At 37.6% G+C, this 18,692-nt stretch overlaps 2 long non-coding RNA genes across 2 annotated transcripts; both read right to left on the bottom strand.

Annotated features, from left to right (window-relative positions):
• Nucleotides 1-6,693: 6,693 nt before the first annotated feature.
• Nucleotides 6,694-8,955, bottom strand: LOC130459304 (uncharacterized). The gene is made up of 3 exons (XR_008918613.1): nucleotides 8,334-8,955; nucleotides 8,110-8,164; nucleotides 6,694-7,466 (listed from the first exon to the last, which is right to left on the bottom strand). It is a non-coding gene; the product is annotated as an uncharacterized lncRNA (long non-coding RNA).
• A 2,785-nt stretch (nucleotides 8,956-11,740) lies between these two features.
• LOC130459401 (uncharacterized) lies at nucleotides 11,741-13,601 on the bottom strand. The gene is made up of 3 exons (XR_008918778.1): nucleotides 12,943-13,601; nucleotides 12,719-12,773; nucleotides 11,741-12,075 (listed from the first exon to the last, which is right to left on the bottom strand). It is a non-coding gene; the product is annotated as an uncharacterized lncRNA (long non-coding RNA).
• Between the last annotated feature and the right edge of the window lie 5,091 nt (nucleotides 13,602-18,692).

The following is an 18,692-nucleotide window of genomic DNA, read 5'->3' as shown; positions in this document are numbered from 1 at the left end:
CAAGGAATGACTGGCACGAAATGCTGCCGCAAACAACTTTTGTTTCAAGGTTAAACTTGCCATAGAAATTAAATTATGCCGCAAGGCAATGTTGTGGTCGTCCCTTTCTTTGACGAGCGTGCCAATCAATATGTATCATAGGCTCGGCAAATGAAGTGGACGACCAAAGAATGGACTTAAACAACCTTTGTTTCAAGGAAATTCCTGCCGCGGACAACTAAGTATGCGCTAGGCACTTCTATGGTCGTCACGTTCTTTGACGAGCGTGTCTACAATGATATTGATTTACGCAAGTCAATCAATAGGTATGATTGCCGCTAGACATGCTCGTCAAATGGAGTGGACGACCAAGGAATGGACACAAACAACCTTTGTTCCAAGGATGTTCGTGCCGCCGAACTTTTGGCAAACAACCTTTGTTCCAAGGAAATTACTGCCGCGGACAACTAAGTATGCGCTAGGCACTTCTGTGGTCATCACGTTCTTTGACGAGCGTGTCTACAATGATATTGATTGACGCAAGTCAATCAATAGGTATGATTGCTGCTAGACATGCTCGTCAAATGAAGTGGACGACCAAGGAATCACTACAAAAACACGTGGCAGAAAGTGACGCTTTTTTGGTCACATTTTGGCGCCAATAAGCGTCACTATTTTTTAAAGTGACTCTATAGGAAAGCGTCACAATTTTATGGGCCACTATATATTGTCTCTCTTCTGCGCCACTATTTCCTGCATTTGTGGCGCCTTCTACTGCCACTATTTAAAATATAGTGACGCTTTTTAAAGCAGATTTGTGCCAAGATGATTTTACCCGCAACAAAATATTATGTCCCGCCAAAACCCATTTTGAAACAATAAAGCGCCACAATTTTCCTCCCCTGCTTTTCCTAAAGAATTCATCAATAATTTTTTTTCCGGACTTATCACAATGGTCAAATATGAGAGTCAATGCTTGAACTAATTATGTTAAAACCATGATGTGAAGAACCAAATATATTAAATTGAATGCTTGAATTAGTAATATATTACTTGTATGCTTGAATTAGTAATATACATGTAACAATCAAATTTATGAAGCATGTCTATTATCACTCTAAATAACTGATGTAGTTTCTGAACTAAATTGATTAATTAAATACATCCATGCATTGGTTTGCATTGTCCATTCAACCTAATCTAGAAAGTACCAAAATAATCATACATCAAATATTTGCACTGCCAAATTTAATCAAACTAAAAAAAGGCGCTTGAGTGCTAATATCTTGATCTAGTTGTTACGATGGCCACCTGAAGCATTCTTAATCTTCTTAATCTACAAAGAAAAAATTTATATGTCAAATACATATATATACATAGATGTTAAAATATTTCATCAAGTTGACACTACTTTGTACATGATGTAGTAAATCAAAAGAGTAATTAACCTTCCCAAACTGTGATCAAATTAACTATACTGTTCTATAGCTCTTTATTTAAAGCAGTAGAGCACTAACAAAGACCACAACATACTCCGTTCAAAGTATCAATATTTCTCCCAAAAGTAATAAAAGAGAAACACTATCACAAAGTATGACTAGCTACCAAACATACAAATTGTATGTTCCCCTAACAGTGACAAAATTACCCCCATAAAAAAATTTACCTAAATTTATATTTTTAGTAACGCAAACAGAAGAACATGCAGATAGAAAAAGTTATCTGAAAACTTATACACTGATTCCAGATTATGTCCTTAACAATCTGAATATATAATGTCCCGGATTTCAGGATCGAAACCTCACATGGCAAGGCAAGAAGCATTTAACCACACAAAAATGAAATTCAAGGATATAAGTAGCATAGATAGCATAAAAATCAACCACCTCTTTCCTCTTTGGTATATGTCAATCAATTATTACGTGCTCCAAATTCACAAATAAGAGCCCAACTAAAATTTCAACTCCATAAATCATAACAATGCATCTGTAACCAGAGTAATTTATAAATCGATAATAAGTTCATCATGCAAACTAATTAAAACATAAGAAACAAGGTTATAATTGTACACCGATAAGGACATGCATAGACAAATCATACAATGCCGATAACTCCCTGGCTTCAGAACTTTGTATAAAACACAAAGAAAAAGAATATTCACATCCTAAAAGGTTATAAGGACATCACCCAAAGCAACTGGTGGTAGTTTGTTCAAAGTAAACAACAATTTTCTGAAAAACAAAACACACAGCAATCTCATATCAAAGAATGGCTAACCAAACATAACAGATTATGCGTACCTCAAAACCCCTAGAAGTGACAAAATCATCCTTTACAAAAAAATTCATTCCAGGGACTTGAAATAAATATCGAAGACTTCAAACACCAATTAGAACCACTAACAATTAACACAAACCTTCACAAATTAACACAAAACCATACTTATATTTTTTAGGCTACATAATAAATCTGCCTCGTAGAGCCCGACTAAGGCTCCGTTTGGTTTGGTGTAAAACATTTTCATGGAAAACATTTTTCAAGGGAATACACAATTCCAAACTAGTTTTCCTTTGTTTGGTACCTTAAAAGAAAATGGGAGAATACACTACAAGAAATGGTACTATTAACGACGGGAAATCCCGTCGCGAAAGGCTAATAATCGTTGATTAACGACGGGATTTCCTGTAGCGAACCCGTCATAAAAGGGGGCCGTCGTTAATAGAAATCCCGTCGTAAATTTGTTGTAAACCCGTCGTAAAAGACATTTGCGACGGTTATTCCCGTCATTGTTTGGTTGTTAGCCCCGTCGCAAAAGGCTTTTGCGACGGGATTTTCGACCCATCGTAATTAGGTTGTCGTTAAAGATACAAATTCTTGTAGTGATATGGTGAAGATTGAGGGGAAGAAAGGAGAGGGAGGTAAGGAGGAAAGAAGGAAAAGTAGTTTCCATCCCTTTCAAATAAAAAAGGGTTTTCCACCTTGAGGGAGTTATGAAAAATTGTTTTCCATCACTTGCCCAACCAAACAACGTAAAATGATTGAAAATGAGAAAATCGTTTTCCATGAAAACGTTTTACCCATATCAAACGGAGCCTAAACATGACAAAACGCTATAAGGTTTCATAGTTACTCGATTTAAAAAAATTAATTTGAAGATTTGAGGATTTTTGGGAGTTTGAGCTGACAAACGACTCTCATTGGTAACTAGGTGAGGCTGTGACCCGTGAGGTAAGCGTTCAGGCATGGGTGGGGCATTTACGAGGGCGTCAAAATCGCAGCCATGCATGTATTATGAAATACATGCCATGGGCTTGTTTGTAATTTCCCAGCCATTTTGAAATTGTTGAATAGTCAACCCCGTTTGCCAACTTGGATCCTATGAATACCATTTTAAAATATTTAGCACCATTTTTGTGATATTAATACCACTTTATAAAATTTAGTACAAAACGAGTACCATTTAAAAAAAGTTTAGTACCATTTTTGTAATACCAATACCATTTTTGTAATACCAATACCAACTCAGCAATGCTAAATCACCACCCCGTTTTACAAATTTACAATTCCGTTATACATTTCCCCCCAAAAATATTTAACATTTACATTTATCTTTTTATTTGGGGTTGGCATGTTTTTGCAAATACATGCCAGGCATGTATTTGGACTTCCTCGGGCATTTACTCCATTACTGTAAATACCTAGACCCAAAAAAGAGTAATAAAAAAACTAGTTTAAGACTTTAAGGATGTTGAACAAAAAGTATCAATAAAAACCAATACTAGACTCTTGAGTGTGCAACAAGGAACATTCAGTTTCAGGATGACTGGTGTAACTCAGGTGGTAGCTCACCTACATTCCAAGTTCAAATTAATTAAACTTAGGGTGCTGTTAATAGGACTTTTGCGGACTCTCAAAAAGGGTGGCAAGAGGAGGCTAGAGGATCTTAATATATAGAAGAAAGATTAAAAAAATAAGGGCAGTAGGTCACATACAAACATGCAGTGCAGTAGCTCAACCAAACACGAAAGCCTTGAAAGGGCATCTTAGAGGACACAAGCATGTACATTATGGTGTTGGAACTTCAGAAAAGCTATTTTAAGGGAAAGAAAGGGCAAAGCACGCGAAGGTTCTTGCGGATAAATGGATGATGTAAACTTTTTAACTTGTATCGTACCAAAGTGTACTAAGACATAAAGAAAAAAGTAACAAAGAATAACATTATCTAATACACTACATAACGTGAGTGACTAAAGGTAACCGAACGATATTTTTTTAACATAGTAAGGAAAGGAATGGTTATGTCATGTGAAGATTTTATAGGTTTGTGAATTAAAGTTACTTTATAATTGTAGGGATAAAAAGGGAAGCTATTCACATAATCTTCCCAACTAAGTTTATCACGAACTTAATCGCCTTCCATGGCAGAAATGTCGGAGTTAGTAACTTTATTTCATGAGTTGTACTACCTTTGTCCTATATTATTTGTTATATTTTCCTTTTTTTCGTCCGCCACACATTACTTGTTACACTTCTAAATTAGGAATGACCCCATAATTATTATAGTGTCTCTCTCTTCACAAATAAAAGTTTGGTCCTCACACCATCTCTCATTCAATTACAAAACTAATCAACTATCTCCTATCAAATCTATTTTTTAACAAAATAATAATTGATAATCAAACAACCACTTACCACCTAAAATTCTGTGCAAAGTTGAGTGAACGACTAATGCGGTCGTATGGAGTATTAATGTACTTGGGGCGGGGTTTTAAGTTTTTAAGGTTCACTGTTTGCAGATCGGATCTTATTTCCTTGTTATGACATGTGTAGCTACTTTAGTTTTGTGGTAAAATATCCACCTATTTGATCTTAAAGTACGTGTCTTATGACTTCTAAGTGCCCTAAATCAGGACATCATTAAGTGTGAAATAAATTTTAAGCCAAAATTAGATACTTTATCAATTTGATAATTGATGCTAATAATAACTGGAAGTAGATTGTATGATTTAACTATGTGTGTAGGTTGATTTCCATTTTCACAAAACAACTATTTTTCACAAGTTTTTTTTTTCAAAATGTAGGTAGTTGTTCGGGTCTAACTTTATAAACAAGTTTGTGTTCAGTTATGTTTAATTCACGAATCTGTAAACTACTGCATTTCCTAGGGATATACTACTCACTATTCTACCTATGGGGGTTGATTAAAAGGAAAACAGATATGTGATATCCTTTTTTTGTATGATTACACTTTTAACCAAACTTTCTATTTCTTGTATAATTAAGAGCTGCTTATGTTTATACACCCATCTCATTTTTGAGGCATAACTATATGGATGAGATTGAAGTACTATTGAATAAGATGCAGGGAAAAAGTCTGATCTAGTTTGGCTTTAGTTGTAGCATATTGGCTAGACTTAAGGGTAAATAATAAACGCGGTCAGGCTAGGTGGTAGTAAGCTAGTAGTTGTAGACTCGTACTATTATATAATCCACTCGTTAGATCCTTTTATCAATTATTAAGAAACTAGCTTCCCTTTAATACTTAACTTTGTGAAAAGCTTCCTCAATTTTTCAGTTTTCTAGTATGCTATATTGTACTACTGTCTACTGTCTGCTCATCTAGCAACCTCTAAGAAAATAAAATAAGTATCTAAAAAAAACTCATAAGCACAATAAAACAAATAATACATGACTTTTTGTAACATGTGCCTAATTAATCAAAGAATAACTTAAAGGTGAGTCATACATCTTACGGACTGAGTCAATAACTAGTTATTAGACAATTACAGAATGGTGGGGATTATATAAAACTACGACAACTGTATATCGTTATCCCTTAAAATCAAAGTTGTTTACTCTTTGTAACTAATATTCTTACTTAAAGACAAGTAATAAAACCATAAATAGTGATAATTTTGAGATGTGATACAAATAATTCTACACTAACAGTCAGTGGAATATACATTTACTGACGATTATAAGTTAAATATACGAAGTAAACTCAACACTTGAAGTGATAGTAGAAGTTAATGAGTGGGAGAGCAGAGAGCAATATAAGCACCCGTGAGACTTCATCGACTAAAATATGCTCATTCAACATCAACAAATTAAATTTCTAATTTTTAATCAATCAAGCAATAGTACTACTCAATTTACAAGAATGAAATAATGTGTGTATACATATATCACTAAATATTCCATTCCTATATACATATGAAAACCATAAATTCTACTATGAGACGCTCTTTAAAAAATCAAATAGTCCCAAAATCAAAATCCAAGAATACAAAATCAACAAAGAAAAATTATTAAAGAGAATCAATTACGGAGTATCATAAATTCACTGAATAGGAATTTTCAAATTACACCTACTCTTGGGCTTCTAAGAACCAGTCCTGAACAACCAAAGCTTAAATCGATTAATTCAAAATTTATTGAACTTATTAACCCCATCATTACTTTATTTATCATAATCAGATTTATCTCCACTTCCAAGAACAACAATATGTTTTCCCTTAAAATTCAAAGGTTTGAATCTGCTGTATTATTGTGTCCTTAGTCCCTAAATAGGCATCCCCAACCCCATAATTATTCCGTCAAGACCTCCCCTAAATCTCAATTGCAGAATTTAATTTTACAGATCAAATATGCAAGAATATATGTGTAGAACATTAATAAAAAAAATACTTACATTAAGCGGTGAAATTAGTGTCGAGGAGTGACTTCCCTGTTGATGGCTTTATTGATGACGCTCTGATCGGGTTCGTAATAAGTTTTCGATATTACAATTCCGATACCTAAGCGACATCCCTATCCACATCCAAAGAAGCTTATATAATTAAGGATAATGAAATTCTCCATATTCCCCATTTATGTGATGAGAGAGAATAGGGTTGAGGAGATTAATCGGTTGAGAATAATTTAGGACTTTGGTGAAGAATAGAGTGAGGGTTCAGGGCGAGTCGGTTGAGAGTAAAGAGGAGGTTGAGGATTTCGTGGGTGTGTGAAAGCGGGACATGAAATATTTTAATCTTTGAAATTTTCAAACTAGCGCTAGCGATGACACGTATGGGAAACGTGTTTGTTTTTGTAACACCCCGACTTCTAAACACCATTAATTAGGTTAATTATCTTTAATTAGCAGCGGAAACCCTAATTTAGTCGGAGCGTCACTGCCGTATCTCCCTCGTGGGAAATACAAGGCGACATAACCTTTTTACGTTTACTGACTACTATTGAGTAACAGTAATTATGCTTCACTTCCATTAATTCTTTAAAATTTACATTGAAATCTAAGTAAACCTTAATAAATATTTCTAACAAGTTTAGACATTAATTTAAAAATCTAACTCAAATCGTGAAATCAAACTTAGAGTTTAATTAATACATCGCTTTATTACTAATGACATAGTTATCTTTATTAAACATCGATCGTGAATTTGATGGTTGCATCCTCACTCTAAGGCATCCCATGATCTTCTTCGTACCTAAAACAAAAGCAACATCGTGAGCCGAGGCCCAGTAACATACTACCCTAACAGCGTAAACTCATTTCAATTCATTTTATTTACTTTGCAATCAGGGAGAATAGAATATAGTAAAACACTTTCATAAATGCATTATAATAAAACATAATTTATAACTTGAAACTTTAATAGTTCCCATTATCTTTCATAAAACATTCATTTTACTTGGTAACTGACAAGTTAGCCTTGCGGGACGTCTCCCACCTTGCGATAGTCCTCAAGGAGCACTCTCCCTTGTTGGACATACGCCCGTACCTAAATAGTTTCTCTTTTAGCTTGCGGTAACCCTCAAGGAGCACTCTCCCTTGTTGGGTGTCCCGCGGTACGGCGGTACGTGCACGACCTAGAAATAGTAACCCCACTAACTGCCAGAACCGGTTACACTTGTATTTATCATGTTTCTTATCTTATTATTATTAACTCATAGACATCGTTCTTATAAAATCATACATAAACATGCTTGAATATAATCATCATAAAACATACTTTATAAACACATTTCATATCCCACAATCCAATAAAAACATATCATTATAAACATATTTCATAATCTCATCAAAACACATTTCATAAGGGGTTTGTGGGTGTTAACAATAGATGTTACCTCAACCGTAGTTTATACTTCCTGTTCGATGGATCGTTCTTCTGAGCTCCGATCACTATTTGTTCTCGTAGTTATACGAAATTAATTTGCCGGATTAGTACTTCTCCATAAAAATAATTAACAACAATAATTTGTTTGTTAAGTATATAGTTGCATCAAAAATTATTTTCAAATTAATTAATCTTAGTAATACGTAGTATAGAAAAACGAAAAAGAAACTTTACCCAATTTAGCTTAAGTGGTTGGTAAGGAAAGTTGACTTTTGTTTTAAAATATGAGCAACTTATTCAATTGGGTTTGGGCAAAGAAAATCCAATCTCATGGCTTCACATTAAAGTACGAACAGAACCAAGAAAAGGAGAGGTGAGGCTAAGAGACTTGCGTGAGTTAACACTTAGCAATAACTCGAATAGGGTGACACAGGGAGGTGGTGGTCGAAGGAACGGAGGCAGAAGGTTTCGCCTAGGCGGTGATGGTGGTGGTCCGCATCAGTGAGGAAAGAGAGAGGGGTAATGTGACTTTCGGGTTGCGGGTTCGACGATGGGTTGCTACAATTTAGCTTTTACATTATGGATAATGGTTTTACATTGTTTTAGTTAATGAGAGGAGGTGTTTATGGTGGCAGTAGGTTGCACAAGCGGCGGTGCCGCGGTGGTGACAATGGTGGTGATACGTGAAAACAGAGGATAGTTACGGGAATTTGTGTAGCTAATATCTTGTACTTATTTTTCTGTAAATCGAATTTGGTTGAGTGAGGAGTATGAGCAGATTTCATGAGTATTTATAGGGAGTTTGGAAGGGAGAAATCACGTAAGCCATGAGCTCATGCTAATGGTTTTGCAAAACATCCAAGCTCAATACCATGGAAATTTTTAGAGAGGAAGAATAAAACTGTGTACTTTGTCTTTGCTGAGTTAGCTAGAGCAAGCAGCATGTGTGACATTTGTCAAGAAACATTGACCTTCATGGTGTTCCATTTACACGTAAGGGAGGAGTATGGAGGAAGATGAAGAAGAAGATGGACTTTTGTTCTTTTGTTGACTTAGGGGTAAAATCGTAATTCTGCCACTTGGACAATTTTCTGATTTTGGTATGAGTGTTGGCTAATTGGGCTTAAACCCTTCATACTAGTTCCGTGATTAGTTTTCAAATTCATAAATTAATATGTAATTCATAAATGATAAATAGTAAAATTATTATACTAATAATAACGTTATTAAAATTTGACGTTTTTAAGCTAATAATAATTAGTATTAACAAAATATGTTTTTTTGAAAATGTGGGGTGTTACATCCTTACCCCCTTAGAAAAAGTTTCGTCCTCGAAACTTGAAAATTTTGATGCGTAAAATGATTGTCGAAAATAAATAAAAAACATTCGAATAAAAGTATGATATTTAATTTTAAATCAAGATCTCACAATTTCATTCCGATTCCGACAATGTCCAGCCTTCATTCTGCCATTTTCTTTGATGACCCCGCTTCAACTCGAGACCTAGAATCGAAGAGTAAAGAATACAAAAGGGGCAAAATTATATGTTGATCTTAATCGTCATTAAGGTCAATTATATTCCGCCATCGTCTTTTGTATCTCTACTTTACTTCATAAAATAGGATCGAGGAGCAAAGAACATAAAAAAAGGCAAACTTGTTAGCGTAGACTAGGCTCCCATTTTTCTTTGTGAGATCCCGTTTGAAAATATTTTCTACCAAAAGTAGTAATGTTTTTAATATAATTCTGAAGATAGATATAATGACAATAAATATTTACCTAACAATTATAATAGTCAAATAATTTGTAAAAGTTATTTGTTATAATAATCTCGTACTCTGAGCTCAGGAGAACTTCCATCGAAGACGACTTTCATACGTAACGATTAGTTATTACCAACACAATCATGTCAGCATAAACATAATCCATAAAGCATATCTTAAACACATAATTCTTTAATTGAAAATTTCATACATAAGCATAACATTCATATAACTAATGATGGTAATACATCTTAGTTAGATACTCGATTAGCGCATATTACTTTCAAAATTTCCATCATTTATTCTAAAATACTCTAGATGTTCGATCACACGATTTCAAAAGGTCATTACGCTTCATTCTTCATTCCGTACTAGCGAAGTCGTCATTGTCATTTGCATCATCGTCTTTTCCTTGCATTAAAAACACTCTTCCATTCGAAGTTGCTCCACGTGGGGGATTACGATTGAAACTTGTATTGCCACCATTTCCTTTGTTTTCATCGTTTCTCCTATCACCTTGCTCTCGATGTATTTGAGGACAATCTCTGATTTTGTGATCTTTGCTACCACATTTGAAACAATCTCGCGTACCAATTCGACATTCTTTCTCAGTATGGTTCCATCTTCCACACTTGGCGCATCCACGATTCTTGTTGAAGTTTTGGTTTCCGTTATTCCCTCCTTGATAGCTGACATTGACATTTTGTTTCTTATTGTTCGGTTGATTTTCTTCGAAGCTCCCTTTTCGTTTTCCATATGTTTCTTCTCGAAGCTTGATAATTCTTTCGACGTTAATTGCTCGATCGTACAACTCTTGGAAAGTGGAAATTCTAGAACTCGAAAGACGATCACGGATCTCAATGTTTAATCCTCCTTCAAATCGATTCATCCTTTGCCTATCAGTAGTCACCAGGTCAGGGGCAAATCGAGCAAGCTCATTGAATTTCACTGCATATTCCAGAACATTCTTCTTTCCTTGACTCAATTTGATAAATTCCGATTCCATTTGCAGTTGCAGAGAATAGGGATAAAATTGTTCCCGCATAGCTTCCGTCAGTTTTTCCCAACCAAAACCAGGCTCGTTTTGGATTCCTTTAACACTTTTCCACCACAGGTTGGCTTGTCCTTTCAAGTAAAAGACGGCGTAGTTGACCTTCCATTTCTCGGGGCATTGAGTTGCGTCAAATAACTTCTCCATATCGCTAATCCATTCTTCAAATTCAGTAGGGTCTGGCTTGCCATCATAAGTAGGGGGTTTATGAGAAGCGAACTTCTTGAACATGTTGGAGCATTCTTCTTGCTCTGACCTTGGCTTTTGACGATTTCCTTGCAGAAGTTCCGACATTATCAATCTCATTAAATCCATTCGATTATCGCTTGTTTCTCCTGGAGTGTCCCCGAAAATGGGATCCTTGCGCAATTCTTCAATTCTTTCTTGCATTCCTTCCAGCGCTAATGCAGATTTGTGATTACCATTGCCATCGTTAACATCGTTATCGTTTCTAGTGCCGTCAATAGGAATATTTCCGCTTGAAGTCATCGCCGATCTGATCGCAAGGATACAACACTTCAGATAATCTTTTCTTCTTGAAATTAGACTAAGAAATTCGGCAAATCATAATAAAGAAAACATTCCCGTTGCGTTCCCCGTCCTATCACTCACACTCATTTCATTTTAACTTAGCATGATTTTAACTTATTCTTTTTACTCATCCCTTAAAATTCTTGCTTAAAACCTAATAAATTTTATTTCGTGCAAAACCCGTAAAGTTTAGCACTTATGGTCGCAGAACCTTGGCTCTGAATACCAAACTGTAACACCCCGACTTCTAAACACCATTAATTAGGTTAATTATCTTTAATTAGCAGCGGAAACCCTAATTTAGTCGGAGCGTCACTGCCGTATCTCCCTCGTGGGAAATACAAGGCGACATAACCTTTTTACGTTTACTGACTACTATTGAGTAACAGTAATTATGCTTCACTTCCATTAATTCTTTAAAATTTACATTGAAATCTAAGTAAACCTTAATAAATATTTCTAACAAGTTTAGACATTAATTTAAAAATCTAACTCAAATCGTGAAATCAAACTTAGAGTTTAATTAATACATCCCTTTATTACTAATGACATAGTTATCTTTATTAAACATCGATCGTGAATTTGATGGTTGCATCCTCACTCTAAGGCATCCCATGATCTTCTTCGTACCTAAAACAAAAGCAACATCGTGAGCCGAGGCCCAGTAACATACTACCCTAACAGCGTAAACTCATTTCAATTCATTTTATTTACTTTGCAATCAGGGAGAATAGAATATAGTAAAACACTTTCATAAATGCATTATAATAAAACATAATTTATAACTTGAAACTTTAATAGTTCCCATTATCTTTCATAAAACATTCATTTTACTTGGTAACTGACAAGTTAGCCTTGCGGGACGTCTCCCACCTTGCGATAGTCCTCAAGGAGCACTCTCCCTTGTTGGACATACGCCCGTACCTAAATAGTTTCTCTTTTAGCTTGCGGTAACCCTCAAGGAGCACTCTCCCTTGTTGGGTGTCCCGCGGTACGGCGGTACGTGCACGACCTAGAAATAGTAACCCCACTAACTGCCAGAACCGGTTACACTTGTATTTATCATGTTTCTTATCTTATTATTATTAACTCATAGACATCGTTCTTATAAAATCATACATAAACATGCTTGAATATAATCATCATAAAACATACTTTATAAACACATTTCATATCCCACAATCCAATAAAAACATATCATTATAAACATATTTCATAATCTCATCAAAACACATTTCATAAGGGGATTGTGGGTGTTAACAATAGATGTTACCTCAACCGTAGTTTATACTTCCTGTTCGATGGATCGTTCTTCTGAGCTCCGATCACTATTTGTTCTCGTAGTTATACGAAATTAATTTGCCGGATTAGTACTTCTCCATAAAAATAATTAACAACAATAATTTGTTTGTTAAGTATATAGTTGCATCAAAAATTATTTTCAAATTAATTAATCTTAGTAATACGTAGTATAGAAAAACGAAAAAGAAACTTTACCCAATTTAGCTTAAGTGGTTGGTAAGGAAAGTTGACTTTTGTTTTAAAATATGAGCAACTTATTCAATTGGGTTTGGGCAAAGAAAATCCAATCTCAAGGCTTCACATTAAAGTACGAACAGAACCAAGAAAAGGAGAGGTGAGGCTAAGAGACTTGCGTGAGTTAACACTTAGCAATAACTCGAATAGGGTGACACAGGGAGGTGGTGGTCGAAGGAACGGAGGCAGAAGGTTTCGCCTAGGCGGTGATGGTGGTGGTCCGCATCAGTGAGGAAAGAGAGAGGGGTAATGTGACTTTCGGGTTGCGGGTTCGACGATGGGTTGCTACAATTTAGCTTTTACATTATGGATAATGGTTTTACATTGTTTTAGTTAATGAGAGGAGGTGTTTATGGTGGCAGTAGGTTGCACAAGCGGCGGTGCCGCGGTGGTGACAATGGTGGTGATACGTGAAAACAGAGGATAGTTACGGGAATTTGTGTAGCTAATATCTTGTACTTATTTTTCTGTAAATCGAATTTGGTTGAGTGAGGAGTATGAGCAGATTTCATGAGTATTTATAGGGAGTTTGGAAGGGAGAAATCACGTAAGCCATGAGCTCATGCTAATGGTTTTGCAAAACATCCAAGCTCAATACCATGGAAATTTTTAGAGAGGAAGAATAAAACTGTGTACTTTGTCTTTGCTGAGTTAGCTAGAGCAAGCAGCATGTGTGACATTTGTCAAGAAACATTGACCTTCATGGTGTTCCATTTACACGTAAGGGAGGAGTATGGAGGAAGATGAAGAAGAAGATGGACTTTTGTTCTTTTGTTGACTTAGGGGTAAAATCGTAATTCTGCCACTTGGACAATTTTCTGATTTTGGTATGAGTGTTGGCTAATTGGGCTTAAACCCTTCATACTAGTTCCGTGATTAGTTTTCAAATTCATAAATTAATATGTAATTCATAAATGATAAATAGTAAAATTATTATACTAATAATAACGTTATTAAAATTTGACGTTTTTAAGCTAATAATAATTAGTATTAACAAAATATGTTTTTTTGAAAATGTGGGGTGTTACAGTTTTAGTATATTATGACTCTTTTTGTAGTAGAGATTTGTTTAGGCCCTTAATTGCGCCAATATTTGCATTCTCAGTTTTCGCTGCCCAGAATATTTAATGACCCTCTTTAAAAGCGTCATAGCAAAAGGGTCGATATCTACCACATTTTCTTGTAGTGAATGGACACAAACAATCTTTGTTCCAAGGATGTTCGTGCCGCCGAACTTTTGGGCAAACAACCTTTGTTTCAAGGTCATTCTTGCCGCGGGAACTAAGAATGCGCTAGGCACTTATGTGGTCGTCTCGTTCTTTGACGAGCGTGTCTATAATGATATTGATTGACGCAAGTCAATCAATAGGTATGATTGCCGCTAGACATGCTCGTCAAATAAAGCGGACGACCAAGGAATAGACACAAACAATCTTTGTTCCAAGGATGTTCGTGCCGCCGAAATTTTGAGCAAACAACCTTTGTTTCAAAGTCATTCTTGCCGTAGAGCTTTTGGGCAAACCACCTTTGTTTCAAAGTCATTCTTGCCGCAGAGCTTTTGGGCAAACCACCTTTGTTCCAAGGTCGTACGTGCCGCTGAACCTTTGGACAGATAACCTTTGTTTTAAGGTCATTCTTGCCGCAGGCAACTAATTATGCCGTATGTGAATTATAGGCTTATTACGTATGCTAGTGTGCCGCTAGGCGGTTAGCAGGAAGAAACCTAGCTTTTGCATATGGGTTGGCCAGCGGCCTGTTGTGCCGCTGAGGTGAAAGTTGGATAGGTGATCAGCCTACAACTTAGTGCTAATCTAGGCCACTTCTTAGACTTCAAACAATTAGGCTTGTTATGAATAGGTGCTAATCTGGGCCACTTCTCAGGCCGTCATTCAATTAGGCTTTGGTATGCATGTGTTGAATAATTTTGTATTCGACGTGCGAGTAATAAATAATATGAAACAAGTAGAGTAGTATTATTTATAACTTTGCACTACCCTATCAGGACCATTAGAGGTCGCCCCTTAAGCAACAGATCCTTCTATGTAAGACAAAGCTAGCACACATCTAGAAGAAATATTTCTTGAGATTGTCGGCATTCCAAGTGCGCAGAATAGGTCGGCCTGTATGTCTTTGATGCGGTAAGTTCCATCCCTGACTTCATCATAGACCTCATAAGGTCCTTCCCAGGTAGGCGTCAGCTTACCCTGATCATTGGCTCGGCCTGTGGATTCCATTTTTCGAAGGACAAAATATCCCACTTTGAGCACTCTGTTAGAGACTTTCTTGTTGTATTCCCTCGATATTCTTATCTTGTACAACTGTTGTCTTAGGGCTGCATTTCCTCTAACCTCATGCAAAAAATCCAAGGCCACTTTCATCGTTTTACAGTTAGCATTTCCGTCGTATAGCATGACTCTCAAGGTCGGTTCACACATCTCTATGGGTAGGACGGCCTCGGCACCATAAGCTAGTAAGAAGGGGGTTTCGCCGGTGGAGTTCTTAGCCGTGGTGCGGATTGACCATAAGACGTTTGGCAACTCATCAGCCCACAGACCCTTGGCTTCGTCAAGCTTCTTTTTCATCCCTTCAGAGATTATTTTGTTGAACGCCTCAACCTGGCCATTGGCTTGGGGACGTCCGACAGAGGCAAAACAGCTGTGTATGCCATGGTCCGCTAACCATTCTTCCAGCTTAGGCGTCTCAAACTGAGGCCCATTATCAAAGACGATGGCCTGTGGAATTCCGAAACGAGTCATTATATTTTTCCAAATGAACGCTCTTACATCCCTGGTTCTTATATTCTTGAGTGCTTCTGCCTCCACCCACTTGGTGAAGTAATCTACAGCAACAATGACATAACGCCTCCCTCCGAGAGCGGCAGTATACGGGCCTAGGAGACCCATTCCCCACTTAGCAAAAGGAATTGGACTCGTGATGGGTGTCACAACGCGAGCCGGTCGATGTATTAGTAGAGAAAAGCATTGACATTTGTCACACTTCTTGACCAATGAGATTGCATCATCCTTAAGAGTTGGCCAGTAATAGCCAGTTCGAAGTGCCTTTTCTGCCAAAGCCCTTCCCCCAATATGCGAGCTACATAGTCCTTGGTGAAGGTCTTCTAGAATTTCCTGCCCCTTCTCAGGCGTCACACATCTCAACAAAGGGCGGGAGTATGCCTTTTTGTAAAGTGTGTCGTTCCACATTTCAAACCAGGTGCATTTTTTCTGAAGTTTTGCCGCCTGCCTTGAGTCTTCGGGCAAGACTCCGTTCATTTTGAATTTAATTATGTCATCCATCCATGTGGTGGTTCTGTCCAGAGTTGCTACTTCCACTTGTTCAACACTTTTTTGCTCTTTTACTTCCCAGAACACGTGACGAGGGGTATCACAGGATGTAGAACTGGCCAATTTTGACAATGCATCGGCAAGATTGTTTTCAGAGCGAGGGACCTGCCTTACTTCAAAGCTTTTCAGTTGCTCCACCTCTTGGTGGACGGCCTGCATATACTTAATCATGGTCAGATCTCTAGCCTTGTAGGTTCCATTGACTTGGCTCACAATCAATTGAGAGTCAGATAGGGCTAAGATCTCCTCGGCGCCAGCCGCTTTACACATTTTAATGCCACAGAGCAGGGCCTCATACTCGGCCTCGGTGTTGGACGCCTGAAAGTTAAACCGCATAGCATACTCAAAAGTATCCCTTTCTGGTGATTGACAAATTATTCCGGCTCCACATCCGTTCTGTGTGGACGAACCATCCACATACAGTGTCCACACCGTCTTGGTATTCTTGGCAAATACGGGCCTCGTCATTTCAACAATAAAATCTGCACAAGCTTGCCCCTTGACGGCCTTTCTGGGTTCATAAGTGATGTCGAAGGCATTCAGCTCAATAGCCCAATTCAACATTCGGCCTGACGCCTCCAGCTTCGTGAAAGGCAGTTTGAGTGGTTGGTCAGTGTAAACCACTAATCTGTGGGCTAGGAAATAAGGACGGAGCTTTTTGCTGGCCATGAACAAGGCTAAACCAAACTTTTCCACTGTTGGGTATCTAATTTCAGCGTTTTGAAGTACATGACTCACAAAGTACACTTGCATCTGTACTCCTTCCCTTTCCGTCAGCAGAACGGCACTCAGCGAGTGTTCAGATACAGAAAGATACATGTATAAAGTCTCTCCCTGCAAGGTGCTAACATGATGGGGTAATGTGTGCAAATGATCTTTTAATTTTACCAGTGCCGCCTCGGCCTCATCCGACCATTCAAACTTGGCCTTCTTTCTGATTGCTTTAAAAAAGTAGTGACATTTGTCCCCGGCTCTTGAAAGGAACCTGCCTAGGGCGGCCAAACAACCTATGAGCCGTTGGACTTCTTTTACCGTCTTTGGTGAACTCATATCAATTACTACCTGAATCTTGTCTGGGTTGGCTTCAATTCCTCTTTCGTCAATCAAGAAACCTAGCAACTTGCCAGACGTTACCCCAAACACACACTTCTTAGGATTCAACCTCATGTTGTAAGAACGAATAGTCATGAATGTTTCCCTCAAATCAGCTATATGTGCCGCCCGCTGCTTACTCTTTACTATCATATCATCAATATAAGCTTCAATATTTCTGCCGAGCTATTTGCTGAACACAGTGTTAATAAGACGCTGAAAGGTGGCTGGTGCGTTCTTTAGCCCAAACGACATTACTTTGTAGCAATATAGCCCTTGTTCTGTAACAAATGACGTCTTTTCCTGGTCGTTAGGCCATAGAGGAATTTGATGAAATCCCGAGTATGCATCCATGAAGCTCATCATGGCATGCCCCGCCGTGGAGTCGACAAGCCGGTCGATCTTTGGCAACGGGAAGCTGTCTTTTGGACATGCCTTGTTGAGGTTGGTGTAATCAACACACATCCTCCAGGAGCCGTTTGGTTTTGGGACGAGGACCACATTAGCAACCCAGTCCGAATATTGGCTAGGTCGAACAAACCCTGCATCCATCAACTTTTTCACTTCTGCCGCCGCCGCCTGATTTCTATCTTCCCCTTGGTTCCTTTTCTTCTGACGGGCCGGTTTGAAATTTGGGTCCACATTGAGCTTATGGACGGCCACAGCAGGATCAATGCCGGGCTTCTCTTCATCAGTAAAAGCAAAGATATCTTCAAATTCTCTCAATAGGTGAACCAACTCTACCGCCAGCGGGTTGTCAGGAGAAATTCCAATGGGCACTACCCAATCTGGCTTATCTGCATTCAACACCACATTGTGATGAGCCCCAACAGGCTCTGGTCATCTTTCTTCCATGTGTGCCGCTGATATAGTTAGTGTTTCTTTCAAGGATTTGGATTGTGTGCCGCCACACTTTCGTTTGTTACTTACCACATCTTTCTCTTCACCTGACCCCCATGCCTCTGGACTCAGCGTGGTTAAATAGCAGTCTCTAGCTTGCTGCTGATCACCATGTATGGTGCTAACGCTCCCATCATCACAGACAAACTTTAGAAGCATCAAGTGAGTAACAATAACAGCCTTTGCCTTGTTCAAAGTAGGACGCCAAAATATAATGTTATAGGTAGTCAGATCTTTTACTATGAGTAAACGTACGTCCATTTGACGAGACTCTTTCTTATTTCCCATCCACAAAGGGAGAGAAATGATGACGACTGGATGGATGATACTACCTCCAAACCCTATAATAGGATATTGAATTTTCTCTATTTTTGA

The sequence above is a fragment of the Spinacia oleracea genome, chromosome 4 (assembly GCF_020520425.1).
Source record: "Spinacia oleracea cultivar Varoflay chromosome 4, BTI_SOV_V1, whole genome shotgun sequence".
NCBI classification, from domain to species: Eukaryota; Viridiplantae; Streptophyta; class Magnoliopsida; order Caryophyllales; family Amaranthaceae; genus Spinacia; species Spinacia oleracea.
This window is presented reverse-complemented; position numbering and strand designations above follow the sequence as displayed.